Raw genomic sequence first — 17902 nt, 5'->3', positions numbered from 1 at the left:
CATCACTAATGCCATCACCACTGCTACCACAACTGTCTGTCCCACCACCACTAATGCAGTAAGTCCTTGTTATATATCACATATATTTAATGCTCCTTTTTTCCAATTAAGTCCACAGTGATAACAGAAAAAAAAAAAATGTTAATCCTCTCAGGGTGTGAGGGTTAAGCATTTCTTAAGGCACCTCCCCGTAAAACAACTAACTCAAAGTCAAATGGCCACCCGTTATGGGATAATGGCGTATGGCAATAGATAGATAGATAGATAGACCAGGCAGTTATTCTTGCTTCACCCAGAATACATTTGGTACCCTATCCCACACCCTCCATGTGCTTTACAGTCCTGCTCACCCTCCGCCACACTGATCATTAGTGTGGTGCACTGCCAGTTGTGAAAAAAGCATTGAGCAAATACACTTTAGATTTTATGGAATGATAGAATTCATATACATTTAACATGTATGAAAGCTCTCAGTGAAAGAATTTGTTCATACATGTAAAATGCATATGAAAATCCTGCAAGGCTACAGTTCATTTGCCACCTATAAAGCCTGTTTGACAGTTCTACCCAATTTACAGTAATAATTGCATGGAAAAAGTTTTTTTTTTTTTTTGCCTGTATCAACATACTGTATAATGAGGACTTAATGTACTACAATCACCACCACCACCACAGTCACTTGTACCACAATAGCCTGTACTATATACACCAACCACCACGATCACCACTACTACCAGTCCTGTAGAGTCACTGCTCACTGTAACCAGATAGTGATACAGTCAGTGCTTGCATAACGCGGGAATATTGTCCCAGGAAGCTCCCAGTTTATGAGAATTCCACGTTGCAGGGCCATATGTTTACATGTTAAAGGGTTTCATGGTACCTAAGCCAGCCCCTAGTTAACCTTTTTGGGCAATTTTCATTTTTTTTTTTCCCCCCCTAGATATTTACCTACCTAATAAAGACTTCATGACATACAAATACTGGAGGATTCCTCACCTTGATCGGAAGAGGTTGTCGGCTTGCTGGGGGGAGGTGGAGTGGGGTTCTGAGGCCAGGGCAGGACTTCTACTGGTCCCCAGCAGCAGGCCATCCTCCCTGCTGCAGTACATCAGCAGAAACCTCTCCATCATTACAAGAGCAGGGTCAGACACTCATATCCTCCAGTGAATCAGTGAGGCTCCATATGCCAGAGCTGTCTTCAGAATGGCTTCCTTCTTGCCAAGAACCATATGAATGGTGGACACATTAACTTGGTAAAACTTCGCAATGAAACACGCTGTCCACTCTTCTTCGTCTTGATGACATCGACCTTCTGCTCCTGAGTCGGAGACTTCCTACATTTGGCAGGGTCATGGTGTGGTGGTATGGTCAGGCTGAGCTAGGTGGAGGAGGGAGAAGACAGCAAAGATCACACACAGCATGTGTGCAGGCCAGAGCACTGGGAAAGGATCGGCTCAACTGGGGAACAAATGCTCAGTGGACCGAGACGACACTCTGTGTAGACACGTGACAGCCATACGTCACTGGCTGATGCAATCCACGCTCCGTGTATCACTTGCCGCGTTCTTTGGATTCCAACCATAATTTTATGCCTCGAGCTGTGTACTGCCTATCATTGACTGCGTAGTATGACTTTGAAACATAAATTGGGGCCTCCCTCCGCGTTATGTCCATTGTTACCATGTAGTCAGGTCCTGAAATAAATGATCAGCTTCCCCCGACTGGGCTATATCAATTTTTCCCACGTTATGACATTTTTAGGACAAAATGGGACCTTCCGTGTTATGAGGGGTTCATGCACTCTAATCTCACGTTATGTAAGCGCTGACTGTACTGTATTATGGTGTTTATAATAATGACGTAGGGAAAAACAGTAAAGGCATAAATAGTTTACCCCTTCAGCAAGAGTACATCATTTGTATTTTGTTCTTGCTGCCACTGAGCATGCTGCTGACACTGTGATTTCTCTCTCTTTGTTTTCTGGACCCTACCTCACCCTGTTCTTTTGTGGAAAAAAAGGTCAGGATGTTTCTATCATTTTATTCAGCTCAGGAGACGATGTCGTAGTAAAGGGGGTTAGTAAAAGGTATATCTAACCCTTTCAGTTAGGAATGTCTTCTCCAAAACTGAACAAAATTGTCGGTAAGAAAGTAAAAGGAAATGGAGAAAGACGTCATCCGTTTGAAGGATTAACTGAGTGGTTTCTTCTGTAGTCAGTGAAGGAAACGAGGGATTTTAATTTTTATGAGAGCAATTTTAAGGAGTTTCTTTGCTGAAACTTAGGCCAGATATTTTTAATTTTTCCTAGGAAGTGAATGAATTGCACATTAACATTTGGAAGGTAAAATTAATCCTTTCAGCCCAGGGATATTGTTTAGCATTTACTCTTGTTATGGTATCTTCAGATGATTTATTTCAGGTCAGAGGAAACAATTTGCTTAGTGGGAGTAGATATAGTCTTCATTACCCCTTCTTTCATAGGTGTTCTCTTAAAGTGAATAAAATCATTTGGTAGTACTGTAGCATGAAATAAGAATTATGTCCCCAGGGCTGAAGACTTTGAAAGAAAAATTTTATTGTTAATTCAACATAAGTAATCAAAATGCAGGATACAGCTAAATAGAGGTAGGGATTAAACCATTAAGTTGTGCCTAATTGAGTCAGTAGGTCCATCTTCGTCTGTAAAGTCCTTGCCCTTGAATCTGGTGATATCCTTTTCTGCTTATTCTTGCTGCTACCAGGTACTTGAAGAAGTTGATTAAGACAATATAAAACTCCTCCAGTTTGAAAAATCTATCCTAAAGGGAATATATTCATCATGAGATAGCAAGAATAAAAAGGAACAGATGTCCCTTAGCTCAACAGTTTAAATGAAGTCCCATGTAGTACCCCAAACTAGTACCACTGTCTCTGAAGAAAATTACACTACTGGGGAAATGAGTGACGTTTTCACTGGCAAGCTGAAGTATTTGGTCATTTGAATTATGGAGAGCTTGAAGCGGCTTATTCTTCATTTTGTGCTCACTTCCTGATCTAGCATATTACAGTAATTTACAGTGCTTTTTTTGGTGAATGCAAGCTTTACATCTTCCGTATTCTAGAATGCAAGGCTAAGAATATTTATATATACAGTATAGGCTATGCTACATTAATTTATTGATAGTCCAAGTCAGAGAAATTTGAGTACAATAGTATATTAGATTACATAACTTATAATACAGTACTTATGTACCGGTATATATTTTTTGGGGGATGATAATAGTGAGCAAAACATGTTCCAACTCTGGGAAATTGAGTACCTACATGCACAGTAGGATATTCTGGGATATGTTTCAAGGTACAGCTTCATAACGAAGGCACTGTTTGAAAGCTTGCTGTTGTGTTTTTCATCATCCATGCTTTTCCCAGTTTCACATTGGTGCTTGGTTGATGTATAACTTTGCTCGAATATCCTGTTTTACATTATCAAGAAAAGTAAATTGCTATACAGTAGTTAGTCCTCATTTAAAGTTGTTTTGTAGTTATGGTGCTGATGAATTACCATATGCATTCTTCATTTGAAGTTGCTCATGATCAATTAAGAATTGTTTTGACATCAGAAGGAATTTTTGTGTGTGTTTTTTGTCCCATATCCATGAACCAGAAGCATATCCCACTTAAAACTGTTTTGTATAAAGTAGCATTTAGCCAGCACACATCCTAGACTTTAAGTGAGGACTGACAATGTGATTAGTGGCTCAGTAGTGATCATCGAATGTGTATAACTCCATGATATCTGAAAGGTCCAGAACTAGACAATAATTGTATTTATTCATCTTCCAGCCTAAGACACCAAGCTGTAAGTGGTTCTTCTGTCTTCTGTCTGCAAGAGCTTAAATTAGATTGTACTGCTTACTGATGATTAGGGAGGAGAAAAAAATTTGTATCAACAGGAATTGTAACTTGTCTGATATTTGGTGGCATAATCCATTCAGCCATCAGCATTCCCATTTCTCTCCATTGTTTACTCCTGTATGAAAGATTGCTTAATAGTTCACTGTCTCCATTTCCATGACATTGTATTGGTTCCCCCCTTCCCTGTGTTTTCCTGCTGTGTGGGAAGTGTTGGTTTTCTAAAGGGTACCTGTATACAGTAGAGCTCACATTCATGGCCATATTATAAACCAGATTATGAAATGTTGTAGCATAACCCCTAATTTGAAAACACCTGTGAGGATGGGAAGGGGTTATACTTTACTATATTCCACATTACATGCTTCACCAATGTTATTAAAAAAAAAAAAAAAAAAAAAAAAAAATCAGGTTTGTTATCCCTTTTGCAGTCTCAGGTTGAATAATATGGGCCTCATCCTCTTTTGATACAAGTAGCCACAGGAGCAAGCAGTTGGTAAACATTTTTCCATTAGTTGGCATACTGTTTGTCATGTCTTATTTGGTAGATGTGTTGGGAGAGGTTTACATGTTGCAGACTTAACCTAATTGATCTCTTTCTGTTTTATAAAGACATACTTATCATTCCAGTTCAGTGTTGTATTTTCTTGGGTTAAGGAGGCTCCCTGATATATCTGGTACTATTGTGATCATGAGTTCACCAACACTACCCTGCATGCTTTGGTGAAGGAAACTGTTACGTAAAATATTTTTGTTATTGCAGGATGAAGCACACATCAGAAGACTTTGAGAAGGAAGGATGTTACCTGATATTCAGAGAGAAATGATAGATGTAATACAATAATTATGCAGTAACACAAAGCTGGCAGGGGACTGTTGGCAAACATTTGCTTGTTATAGTTTTCTATTGTTGATATTTGGCTGCTGATCATTCACATGCTGAGATTATCTAAATTTCTTGTCCAGTAAGGTGTATTCTGTATGATATTTAAAACATCAACACCATCATATGTTTTATCCTGTGTAATAGACTTCATCCATCAATTTCTTTTTCTTATGCTTATACTGTAATTTGATACAGTATATGGATGTATTGAAGCCTTTCCATTAATATTTTAGAGTTAAGAAATGCAAGAACACATTTGCTTTTTTTTGTTCATGTTCATTCATTATTTAGTGTTGGAATTTTTGTAAAAATACCTTAACTCCATCACTACCAGAGGTCCCTAAGCTGGATAATATTGTCCAGCAGTGTCAAGTATGAAACAGAATGCCATAATTCTGAAGGGTTCAGCTTGCGCAATGGTACCTGTGTTATTTATTTTTCCATCAAGGGGTGGAGAGGTATATGAGAGAGGGGGGTGTGAGTTGGGAGCAGGGCAGTGAAATGGCGGGGGACAGGGTGACTTGGAGGCGATTTGTTTGTGGCCACCCCAAACGGGATTGAGGCGTCTGGCAATAGATAGATAGATAGAAGTAGCTTTCCTCCCAGTCATCTACTCATATATATATATATATATATATATATATATTCCTCCCAGTTATCTGTTAATTTATATACTGTATATCCATCCATCCATCATCTAATCCTACATTGCCCCATGAGGAGCGTAGGGGCATGTAAGATGAGAGTGCCCAGCCTCACTCATCCCTGAGTGGCATTACATGAGCAATCAACCCCAACCATCCCTTGGATATAAACCTTCACCGGCTCAATCCGATTGGAGCGCAAAAATTACCCACTAAACCACCAGGCGCCAAAATTTGGTTGGTTACCATCCAGTGTAGTAAATGGTTTCCTGGTGTACAGGAAACCATGTGGCTTGTCACTCAGTGTAGAGTCACCCACAGGCAGTAGGAAGAGGAAAGAAAGAAAGACAAGAGGGAGTCTAAAGTTGCCTGTAGGCAGAAGGACAAGGAAAGAATGAAGGAAAGGAAGACAGAAGAAGATGGAAGGAAAGAAGGATATATATATATATATATATATATATATATATATATATATATATATATATATATATAATGCAGACATTCTTTATTAAAAGTCACCTGTCTGGCAGTCTTTTTGCTTAAGGTGCACAACAAATTACAAAAAGATTGCTTGTTAATGTGGCTACTTATAAAGCTGATTTACCAGTTTCCCCTCATTTTACAGTACCAGTTGTATGGAAAAAGTTGTAATACTTGGAACATCTGTGGAGAAAAAGTATAGCAGTGGCATAACAAGCCATGGAGCTGTGATACCTCATTTCAGTCATATTCATATACATTTTGATGAATGGATTGGTTTACAGTAATGCCTCAGAATGGGTTTCAGTAAGTCTTTATTGTACGACGTTTGTACTTATTTTATTTTTTTGGCTGTTAAGTCCAAGTAGATTTTACCCATTAACCATAGCGATATCTGTTATTGTACTCTTGCTATCTCGTGATGATTTTATTCAGCTTAGGAAAGACTTTTAGAATGAGAGGGGTTTGATGTACTGCTTCACTAAATTCCATAAATGCTAGAGCCATTTCCTAAATTGAATAAACTAAAAAAAGGACATCATTGCATTCAGTGGGTTAAAGAAGAATTGCATATGGAAGTTCCATTGTTATCCGTGAACCTGATATGCCATTTTCCCCCTAAGTCATAGTAACAGTTCAGTGTAAAAAGTTGTGATATCTTAGTGCACATCTGTTATTTATGATGAGGACTGCCTGTATATTGCTTCATCCAGGACTGTACATAGCCCAGCAAATTTATATGACTTGAACTTCCAGATGTTTCTAGTGATGCTGTATAGTTCAGGTAGCAACTAGATGCGTAAACCCTCTCCTTTAGCATTTAACGTGGCACAGTATCGAGACAGGTGGATTGGAAGCATTCTTTTCTGTAATTCCTGACATTGCCCCCCCGCCCTTCCCTTCCCACAGTATCTTTTCACATGAATTGATTGTAATCACAGTAGGTCATCATTATATATTTATATATTTTATTTAACAACACACACACCACCAATTTTCCGGCATCAGATGGTCAAGGACCTCTTTTAATCCAAGCAATATATGAGAGGACGCTTGAAATTTCTGCACGTGCCAGACAGGTTTACTGGACAGCCACAGATGGCACTGAGTATACCACATGCTCGCATGGATTGCTTGCACTGCATGTCTTGGTGGCAGTCCCTGTATTTTGTCAGTTCCTTAGCTTATTTTACTTACGTTAAACTCTAGCTATGGCTTCTTGGAAATGTGCAAGTGTCAGGGGCTGTGTCAGGCATAAACACCAGTCTATCTCAATACAGGATAAAAGAAAACTGTTGGAAAAAACTGGACTGTGGTGCTCCCGTGCTGAAGTTGTGCGACACGTATGAAATTGGTACATCAACTGTTCATGATATAAAGAAGCAAAAAGAAAAAATATTGAAATTCTTTGCAGACAGGGATTTGAAGAAGAAAATGAACTTAAGAAAAACTATGAAAGATGACTGAGTGATGATGTGAAAGATGGTACGGGTATTGAGCATGACTGAATGATGATGGGAAAGATGGTTCAAGTATTGAGCACGACTGAGTGATGATGGAATGGCTTTAGAGACATGGGAAGTGTATAATTTGTAGGTCAGAGATGTTATGTTGAATTATCATACGTGATCTCTGCTGGTCCATGTTGAATTCTTATGTTATGACCTCTGTTAGTCTGGTAAAATGGTTAATCCAGCAAGGCTCAGACACCAAGGGTGCCACAAAATTGGTGATGTACTTGGATGTCCAAAGTAAACTACAGAAAATTTGCTATTTAATGTTACCTTACTGCATATGAAATTGCCAGTTTCCCCCAGTGTACATTCAACTACAAAGGTTTGTTCACCTCTCCTGTCTCTTTCATTACTGGATTTATAGACGCTTGTATGTGATGTAGTGGACTGAGATGAATACTGTATTATCATCCATTTATGGGTGGTAATGTGCAACTCTGTCCACCACGTCACATTCAAGTATCGATGATTCCTGTGACGAGAAAGTCGTGAGAGGTATTTGGACTTCCGTCTGTACAGTACTGGTTATATGCAGAAATTTGGTATTTTTTAACATTAACGATATGAGGACTACCTGTATTTATTTATTTTATTGCTTTTTATGTTACAGCACTGGTATGAGGACTATCTATTTATTCATTTTATTGCTCTTTACATCACTGATAAGAGGACTACTTGTATTTATTTTTTATATTGCTTTTTACATTTTATCCCCAGTGGTAAGCAAACATCCATGATTGGGATGAACCTTTATGTCAGTTTTAGAAAGTGGCTAGGAGGGGTGAACAATTTTTTTATTTATTTATCTGTATTTTGCACATCCAGATTCTCATTGTAATTGGATGTCTTGTTCAGTATTATATATGAATACCACTTCAGGCATTAACTTTTAAACTCTTATTCTTACTTATGAATTCTCTGTATTGCTGTTATTATTTATACTGTTATTGTTATGTTTTGGTTTTGTAGAGTATACAGTCACCATTTATGTAATTTTTACTGTTGATTTATTTAATGTTAAGTAGCTTGGTACATGTTAATTATTCACTGATATCATTTATTTATTTTTTGCCAAGAAACAACTTTCTTCCAAGTCATCCATTGCTCTTTATTTTCTTATATGACATTTTGCCATTTCAACATATCCAGTGCTTTGTTTCCTTTTGGGTGTTGTTTGACAGGGGGTAGTTTTGACAGCACTGCCTGCAGGTTACTTTCTTCCATACATACTCCTTACATTCTTTCTGTCACTCCTCTTCGTCTTCCTATTTTCTTGCCATTGTACTGTTTTTGTATTTTCTCCAGCACCACATACAGGCTTCCAATGCCAATAGTACTAACAGTTTTGCTATGCATATGCATTCTTTGAACATACTGATGCCACTGCTATGTATTTTTCTTAATACATTCAAGAGTGGCACTTCTGTCCTTTAGCATTTTTATATCCAATCTAGTGTTCTCATAAGTGTCTGTGTTACATAAACCATCCAACATGTTTAAGGCACTCTTTTGAAAAAAAAAAAAAAAAAAAAAATTCTGTAACCTATAGCCCAGAAGTTTATGTTTCACTACCCAGGTTTCATTCCCTGATGAGAGTGTTGGAAGCAGCACACACTGTCATTGGGTCCTTTTCTTCAAACTGGCCAGCCTGTCCTTTGGAATACTGTACATGAAGTTTTCATTGTAAGTCATCTTCATGTTCTTTGTGGGTGTTAATTTCATGATAACACAAATTACCTACTTAAGTTCCATTAGGAACTGCAAAGCTAGTTAATCAGGGTCCCCTGATTTTCAGTTGCAGTTCTTTAGCAAAAGTTGGGATTTTTGGAACACATCCCTGACTTATATTGACAGCTGCCAGTATTATCAAGCTTCTCGGTTATTCTTCTCTCCTCTGATGTGACTCTCTTCAACCTTACACTCCATTTTACCATGTTACATAAGACAACTGCCAGGTGTCTAAAGATTGATTCAAGCTCCTCAAGCTTATGTTATTCCTTCTGTGTTTCTATATTCCCCTCTTTACCCCCCCCCCTTTCTTTTTTTATCTCCTCCACCCTATTCTTTCCTCACTCCCGTCCATTACAGAACACTGAGATTCACTGAAAATAATTTGCTGCATTATATCTTAAGGGAAACCATTCATATTGACACCAATAAAAATAGCACTGGAAACTCACACTTCGACACTTGAGAGAACCTGCCACTTTCATTCATACATTCCATTCAGTTTCCCCATCAGAAGTGGGGATGGTTGTTCTGTGTGTGTATCACAGGGTGGCTGTCCATTGTTGTGATAGATTCAGTTGTGTTCATTTTTATCATTATGACTTGATTTTACTGTATATACCTGTACAGTACTTTAACCCCTTTTGTCCTATGTGGTACAGTACTGTTACTTTTTGTTTGTCATCCATGCTTTAATTCAGCATTGGACAACCTTTTTGAGCCACAGGAGTTAGATGTTGCCTTCATAAACCCATTCACAATGAGAGGCCCTTCTTAATTTGGAAAAAAAACATTGGGAATAGCAAAAATAATGTAAGAAGATGCATCACCAAATCTAAGGGGTTAATGTCTTTTTGTTTTCAGTATTACAAAGTGTTTCTAGTTCAATCTGTACTGTACCTGTTGTGCATGGTGTTCTGTATGCACCTGTTTCTCTGCATATGTCCATACCGTTTTTACCTATAACGTTGAAAGCTGAGAGCTGATCCAAGTGTTGCTTCCTATCCTGTGCCAAAGTTTGATATTTTGACACTTTTTGTTGGTGTTAACAGCCTGTGTTCTGGAAAGGAAGAAGGATATGAGGCTCAATCCACTGTTCTTTTGTTGCAGTGTACAGTATATGCATGCTCAAAGAGAACACCAGTTTTCCTTTTCAAATACAGTACAGAAAGTCCTCACTATATGTCACCCTCTTTGCATTCTTTTTGGAAGGCCAGAATATATTACAGAAAACTGCCTATCAGTGTTCCATTCATACAAGCCGATTTACCTGATCCTTCAGTTAATAGTACTAGCTGTATAGAAATAGTTGTAAGTTAGAACACATCCCTGACTTATAACGAGGACTGCCTGTACATACAGTAGACCCTCATTATAATGGATCTCAATACAGAGGATATTGGATTTAACAGACACATTTAAAGGCCACCAGACTTACGACGGCTGTAATGAACAATGTCCTCACAGCATGTCATGGCACTTCTTCATGACTAGTACAGTATTACTATAGTCTGTTATTGTAACTCAGCAATCATGAATGGGAGAGGGCAACTTCAGGCCAGGCTGGAGTAAAAGGGGTAGTAAACACATGTACTGTATTGTGACCCACTTAGCAATAGGCTGCAAAAGGGTGAAATTATAGGCCAAGTTAGTGTAACACAAATGTAGTTTTTCTTCACAGCAGTAGAATATGCTGTTGTACACATTCATTTTCTAACATCAACAGTACATGAAATTTCACCTCAGTGGGGGACCATTGAATATGATAGACTATCGGTTTTATCAGATCAGGCTTCCTCACAGCTAGTCCACTATACTGTAGGGAGGGTCTACTGTATTTATGCAGTGTTAAAGAGCTCGGAAAATAGTGTTAGTTTTCTATTCGTCATGTTCATTGTTTACAGACTTTCTCAAACCCACCCAGATATCCTAGATTACATGATAGTGAATAAATAAGTAAATATATATCCCTCTTCTTTATATCTTTTCTTATGTAGGGGTCTTCATGTACAGTGTAAGTTTACTTCTGTCTCTTTATACTGTAGTAGATTTTTTAAGAAGAGCAGGTACCTCCAGCGGTGTTTACCTTGTAACCCATTAAAGAATGAACATGTGGACAGCTCTCTGATTTTGTGGTTAAGGTACATCCATTTCATCAGGGCTTGTGCTGTGTAACTGTGTTTGATTGTAATATTAGGGGTACTAGGTGTGGATCCAGAAAGCAGGAAACAGGGGAGGTCTTATATTCAACTATGAAGCCTGGTCATTGGAGTCCAATTCAGGAAAGAACTAGAAAGCACACATTTTTTAAAACCTATCGTGGCGTGTTTTAGTTTGTGCACCTTAACTTGGTTGAAAATTTAATAATATTGCAGCAAATGTCTTGTAACTGAACGGCAAATGAAGAAAAAGTTACAGCTATATCATCTTCCATAATACGTTTTTGTGAATGTCACCATATTCTAGCACTAACCTCTTTTTTGCTCAGCATTCAAGATAAGGAGAGAGCAGTTTTCGGCCAAATTAAAGTGGACAAAATAAAGTTGTATACAGTGCTAGGAAAATATATATATATATATATATATATATATATATATATATATATATATATATATATATATATATATATATTTCTGGAACTTTGGACAAAAGAATGACATCCCCAAAAGGGGGCTCACACTTCCTAGTCCCCCCATTCCCTCCTGGATTCACAACTACATAGGTCGTTGCTGTTCTCGATCCGGCCTACAGACATGGATGTGTGGCACAAGTCTCGATGATCCAGATTGCTCTAGGATCAAAGTGGTAAATTGTCTAGTCTTTTAACACTACATGGCCTTAAGTTGACATCCACTTCCCAGAGAACCAGTCAGTCATTTGCTTCTCTTCCCCATGACATCACCCTCATCACTTCGTTGTGTTTTATATATATTTATTGTACGTCTCTCAAATACACTTTTTAAAGTTGTTGTGGTATTTCATTAACGACCTTACCTTATTTTTTATACATCATCTGTATCTGCTGTAAAATACTTTTAAGCAACCAAATGATGACATCATCATTATCTTCATCATAAGCCGGTTTGGTGTAAACAATTCACACAGTTGGGAGATACAGAGCATGGCTGTTTGATCTCTCTCTCTTGTCCGTGGATATAACAGAATTTTATTCAGTGAAGGAATCCCCATTATAAGGAAAATATCATCAGCGGAAAGAGAAGCCCCAAGTGTGATCACCTTCCTCATACATTATCAGTACCTGTGTGATGGATAGAGTGATGCTTCTTTAATACCATTACATGTTCTGCCTGTATGATGATGACAAGCGATGCTTCCATGTTGCAAATACAGCACATGTTCAGCTAACTGATGATGACAGCAACAGTGATGATAACTCGCTTTGGCTAATTGGTCTTCACCTGTATTTCCAGCAAATGGGGCTCTGGGTGTATGCATAGGCAACGTTGCGAAGCAGCACAAATCTTCTGAACAATGGAGAGTTACTCTTTTTGCACTGACATAAAAAAATAGATCGTGAGAAAGAGAACCTTTTGGCAGGTGGGCCGGGGAGTCGTCCGACCCTCTCAACCTCCCTTCCATGGCTATGGGCCTACACCAACACCTCCGACTACCACCGTTACCACCACCACATCAACTACCACCATTACCTTCACCACCACCACCAACTATCACCAATACCATCAACACCACCATCAACTATACTACCAATACCACCATCACCACCAACTACCACAAGTACCACCAACTACCACAAGTACCACCACCGCCACCAACTACCACCATTACCACCATCACCAACTATTACTACCATTACCACCACCACCATTACCATCATCACCAACTACCACCAATACCACCACCACCACAAACTACCATCAATACCACCATCACCACCAACTACCACCAATACCACCGCCACCTACCACTATTACAACCACCACCACCAACTACCACCATTACCATCACAACCACCAACTACCACCAATACCACCACCACCACCAACTACCACCAATACCACCACCATGACCACACCACCACCAACTACTACCGATACCACCACCAACAACAACTAACCACCAGCTACCACCATTATCACCACCACCATCACCAACTACCACCATTACCACCACCATCACCAACTACCACCATTACCACCACCACCACCAACTACCACCAAAACCACCACCACCACCAATTACCACCAATACCACCACCACCAACAACAACTACCACCATTACCACCACCACCATAACTACCACCAATACCACCACCACCACCAACTATCACCATTACCATCATCACCAACTACCACCACCACAAACTACCACCAACAGGACCTGGAGCGGTGACGTCTTCGTCGTGGGTCTACCACCCAGAGGCTGTCGAAGAGAAGAGGAGGACAGCATGGGGGCCAAACCACCGCAAACCCCCCCGGCCCCTCACAGGGCTCGAGTACCTGGGAGTGGTTTCGGTCGCCCGGGCAAGTACCACATCTCCCAACACAACACACACAACAACACCATTTTTTCTACACCGAGAAATGACTCCCCGGCTGTCATTTCTCGACGACTTCTTCTAGCCGGGGACATTGAGAGCAATCCAGGACCCACCAACAAATACATATGTCCAACATGCTCAAAACCTATCAGGTCAAGCCGACAGACACAGGGTTCAGTTCAGTGCAATTCCTGCAAGAACTGGACCCATTACACCTGCACAACACTTGCATCCAGAAAACATTACACAAACACCTGGACCTGCTCCTTCCCCCCACCGATCAACCCCCCTTCCAATCCTACTCCTACTTCCTTCACACCTCCACAGCCAAACCCACCGAAACTTCCCACACCATCCAGTCCCCCAACTCCTCCCATTCCAACCCATCCTAATCCACCTCAACCCTTACCTCCATCACAACCTCCTCCTACCCCTTCCCCTCCACCCACACCACCTCCCCCCCGTGCTGCAGCAGCCAACACACATCGCACACACAACATAAACATCCTTCAGTTAAACATAGATCGCATAAACACCAAAAAACATGAACTCACACAATTCATCAAACAACAGAACATACACATTGCCATCTTACAAGAAACAAAACTACACAGAGCACAGAAAACACCGACATTTCATAACTTCACCACCATTCGACAAGACCGGGCCGACGGCGGTGGCGGTGGACTCATTACCCTGGTACACAAATCCATCAACTATGCAGATACCAGTGCACATACAAAGTCACTTCTCCCCCCTCATGACACCACAACAGAAATACAATCAATTAAAATACGCACTGGCAACAAATCACACATAACAATCGCTAACACAACATTCCCCCCCAATCGTCCCCCACAGTACAACACAATTACTCTCCACAGATACACCACATCACTAACATACCTAACATCATCCTGGGTGGTGATTTCAACGCCAAGTCGTCGGCCTGGCATGTCAACAACCCTGCCACAGACAGAGGGCTGGTACAACAATCCCAGACAGATCATCTTTTCATACTAAACAGTCTAGAGTCTAGACCAACATACCCATATCCCACACCAAGCCCTCTTCCTCCCATCATCTCCAGATATCACCTTCTGCTTCCCAAACCTCGCCCCCACTACATAATGGAGAGTGGTCAAAACCCTAGGTTCTGATCGCCTCCCTATCATCATCACTACCAAAACCAGAATCACCCCAGCTGGCCACAAACACACATACACTAATTATATGAGAGCCAACTGGGAGGCCTTTGTAACTGAAACAGAACAACATCTCGAAACACTAAACAGTACACCCATCACAAACATCAACACCGCTGTACACACTTTCAATACAATTATACAAAACGCAGACAGAAGACACATCCCTAGACGCAACAGAAAGAGACACAACCCCAACTTCACACCAGAAATTCAAGGCCTCATCAGACAACGGGACACACTGCGACACTCCTCAACACCCCATACACAAGACACCATACAACAAATACAAGAACTCAACACTCAGATAAACAATAAAATATCAGAACAGCAAACACTAAACTGGGAAAATTACCTCCAAACACTTGACCACAAAACAAACATCAGCAAACTCTACAAAACACTAAACAGCATCACACTCTCCAACAGCAGCACCACACAATCACATGCTGCCATCACAACAACAGACACCATACCCTCGAACAAACAACAAGCAAACACTCTCATCAATCACTTTTCACAAGTCAGCCATCTAAACCCCCATTCCGAAGACCGACGTATCATCCGACGTAAGAGAGAGTTTCCCACAGACCCAGACTACGCACCTTTCACTTACAACCAGACGAAGCACATCATTAACAACCTCAAGCACTCATCTGCCTGTGGACCAGACAACATAAGCAACATTCACCTTAAACACCTAGGACCACAAGGCATACAAGCACTCACCAACATATCAAACTACAGCTACTCACACAACATAATAACCAACATCTGGAAGCATGGCAATATCATCACTACCCCTAAACCCAACAATGACCCCACGTTACCCTCCTCACATCGCCCATCACACTCCTCTGCACCCCCTCTAAAGTCACTAAATGACACCTCACATTCCCCTAGCCCAGTCACAACATGGCTGTAGGCCACTACACTCCACAAACACCCTTCTTACAAACCTTACACAGAGAGTTTTTGATGGCATGAATTCAGCTAGGCCACCACACAGAACAATCCTAATCACACTAGACATTAGCAAAGCTTTTGATGCCATCCTCCGCCACAACCTCACAAACAAAATACTCAACACAAACATGCACAATAACACAAAAAGATGGCTGGCAAACTACTTAGCAGGCTGATGTGCACAGGTAACATTTGCCGGTCAGTCTTCTAACATCAGAAACTTCACAAACGGCGTCCCCCAACGATCTGTTTTGTCCCCTACACTCTTTAACCTATACATGTACGACGTACCCACACCCCACACACCACAGATACACATAGCTTCCTATGCAGATGATATAACACTTACATGCACGCACCAAAACGCAAACACAGCTGCACACATCATTCAACCTTACCTCAACACACTACACGAATGATTCACCACAAACAGGCTCCAAATAGCCCCAGCCAAATCTACAGTGACTCTTCTCACAAACTGGACAGCAGAACACAGTCACATCCCACACCTCAACATAAACAACACTCCCCTACCACACACACACACACACACACACACACACACACACACACAAAATTACTTGGTGTAATATACAATACATAAATGTCATTTAAACAACACATCACAAACATTAAAAATAAAATAACACCAAGACTCAATGCCTTGAGGTCACTTGCCCATACAACATTTGGACACAACAAAGAAACCACCACCACAGTATACAAACAATACATACATTCAGTGATGAATTATGCAAGCCCTGTCTGGGCTTCTAACCTCACCAAAACACACTACAACACTCTACAGACCATACAGAACAAGGCCCTAAAAATAATCACAGGCTGCACAGCTACTACACCCACAGACCACCTACATCAAGAAACCAAAGTCCTCAAAGTCAAGGATCACCTAGACATGAGAGGCACCCAGTTTCTTGCTGCAGCCTCCACAAACTCACAACATCCACTACAGTACATGGCAGCACATCCACCCACACCAAGGAACATCAAAACAACACCCAGCACACGATACCATACACAAATACTGTCATCTCTCCCCCCTCGCCCACCTCAGACCAGCTTCCAGAAGCATATCCACACTCAGATCACTCGCCGCTCCATTCAGTCACTTAAAGACACACAGCTGCATGCACGGCCTCTGACATCCACCCTTCTGAATCCTATCTTCCTCGTAAGGACAGGGTCCACCTGACCAGGCTGAGATGTGGGCACCATCCAGCCCTCTTAAGCTACCAGAAGAGGCTGGATGACTCCGTCGCTGATGCCTGTCCAGGATGCAACACAGCACCCCATACTATTAAGCACTTTATGAAAGACTGCATTGCACACAATCACCTACGCCAACAACACAACATACACTCTTTGAGAGCTGTGTGGGAAAGCCCGGTCTCGGCCATGGCCTTTCTAAGGGACTCGGGGCTGTTCGACCAGACTGCCTAGGAAACAACTACTACTACTACTACTGCCACCAACACCACCACCTACCACCATTGCCACCAACACCACCACCTACCACCATTGCCACCAACACCACCACCTACCACCATTGCCACCAACACCACCACCTACCACCATTACCACCACCACCACCAACTACCACCATTACAACCACCACCACCACCACACCTACCACCATTACCACCACCACCACACCTACCACCATTACCACCACCACCACACCTACCACCATTACCACCACCACCACACCTACCACCATTACCACCAACTTCAACCAATGCCACCACCACCACCAGCTAGCACCATTACCACCACCACCACCAACTACTACCAATACGACCACCACCACCACCAACTACCACCAATACCACCACCACCACCACCAACTACCACCAATACCACCACCACCACCACCAACTACCACCAGTACCACCACCACCACCACCACCAACTACCACCAATACCACCAGCACCAGCAACAACTACTACCATTACCACCAACAACAACAACTACCACCAATACCACCACCACCAACTACCACCATTACCACCACCACTACCAACTATCACCATTACCATCACAACC

This window comes from Coenobita brevimanus, chromosome 60 (genome assembly GCF_032717465.1).
Source record: "Coenobita brevimanus isolate Jiangsu-jjx chromosome 60, ASM3271746v2, whole genome shotgun sequence".
NCBI lineage: Eukaryota > Metazoa > Arthropoda > Malacostraca > Decapoda > Coenobitidae > Coenobita > Coenobita brevimanus.
This window is presented reverse-complemented; position numbering follows the sequence as displayed.